The following is a 2,057-nucleotide window of genomic DNA, read 5'->3' on the forward strand; positions in this document are numbered from 1 at the left end:
TAAGGCCCAATTCGAAGTTGAAGACACGTCAAACATTACCTAAAGATACGATATGGATTAGATATATCAGTGTCAAAAATGGCGTTTCTTCATACAAAAACGTCACTTTTGGAAAATTCATTTTAGAGGTATCTTAAAATTTAAATCGGGCAGATAGGCTATTTCTAATTTTAATAACAGGATATAAATTAAGATCTGGATTGGATATGGATCTGATCTGTCACTGTCAAAAGTGACGGTTATGGTTGAAGAAATGTCGGTTTTGACACTGACAGATCTGATTTCATCCTGCTATTAAAATTAGAAAACGCATGATAGTCTGACTCAGCCCGCAGCAAGCTTGCCCCGTCTCGCACACGTCTGCGTCGCGCCTGCTACGATACTCGTGGTAAAGTCTTCGGCATCCCGGACAAATGTATCAGGGAAGTAGAAACCAAGTAAAGCTAGAAAGGAATGAAAATAAGCGCAAATGTACAACGTATATTTATGTATTTTTGTAATTCTTAGATACGCATTCATATCTGTGCTTTTTGTCCACAGTAAATATAACATAAATACAAACTAGAATGTTATGTACAATTATGTAGTTTCTAAATTCACTAGTGCGTCAATTTATGTATTCTGACTGAAATACACAGGCCAATTCGAGTTTTAGTAATTAACAGCCCGATTCGAACTTTAAGATACGTCAAACATTTCCTGAATATACGATATGGGTTAGATATGTTACTGCCATAAGTAACGTTTCTTTAAACAAAAAATCACTATTGACACTGACACTAATGTATCTTTAGGAAATTTTTGTCGTATCCGAAAGTTCGAATCGGGCCGTGTATCTCATTCCAATATGATACTGATATAATACTGATATGATTTTGATCTGATACTGATCTGATACTGATCGTATACTCATTTGATACTGATTTGATACTGATATGATACTGATCAGATACTCATCTGATACTGATCTGATACTGATCTGATACTGATCTGATACTGATCTGATACTGATCTGATACTGATCTGATACTTATCTGATACTGATCTGATATTGATCTGATACTGATTTTTCAGTATCAAAGCGACATTTTTTGTTTGAAGGTTGACATAAAGCGCAATTCAGCAGGTCCTCTAAAGTAGATTGGAGCCATCTCATCTTGGATGTATATATGTAAGATCAGTATCAAATTATATTGTTGGATTTGGCCTGGCCTGTCAGTATGGAAGATAGAGGTAAGGAATGAAATCTTCATAGGCAGAACTGTTGTTGCAAAAGTGTCCAGCTGTCAGCTATAAATAATAGTTCCAAAACTTAGCTTGTAGTAAACTTGACACGTCTCGCACTCGTAGCATCGTAGCGCCTGCTATGGAAACCGTAGCAAAGCCTTCCGCATCCCGGTCTAAAATACCAGGGCTGCATGCCCCTTCAGGAGATAGAGGAGTGTGGGGAAATATGTAATCACTTTTACAATAAGGACTTTTGCACCACATACAATCAACCAACCTAATAACAATAGATAATACGTTTTTAGCAAAAAAAAAATTTTTGGTACAAGGTTTTGTCGCTGGCGGTACGTTTCTTCCACAGGCAACTAATACTTATCGAGACAATTTTGTAAACCTCAAACACAATTAGGTTCCACAGAGTTCCCATTTCCACCTCTTGTCTCCATCATCAGAACAGCTCCATGTCATCATGGTATTGCACTGATGTCATCCGATTTACATATGTATGCAAAGTTTCAGTTAAGTCGGATATCTTAAGTTATTGAAAAAAAGTTACATACGAACATGTCAAGTTAAATAAAAGCTTGTTAAGGCGCGGTGTATAGTAAAATGCGCTATTTTTAAATCGATATTTACAGGCCTGTACAAGGATTTCATCGATTATTTTCTAGTATGTATAACTTCAGTCTTTGAACTAGCCGTATGCTTGTCAGAAACACGATGGCTCATCTTTTTCTCGATAGATTTTTGCTTTGAAAATATGCTTAAAACTGTATTTATTTCGATATTTTAGAAGTACTATGATGAATATCAATATGAAATTTACTTCA

This window comes from Cydia pomonella, chromosome 5 (genome assembly GCF_033807575.1).
Source record: "Cydia pomonella isolate Wapato2018A chromosome 5, ilCydPomo1, whole genome shotgun sequence".
Classification (NCBI taxonomy): Eukaryota; Metazoa; Arthropoda; class Insecta; order Lepidoptera; family Tortricidae; genus Cydia; species Cydia pomonella.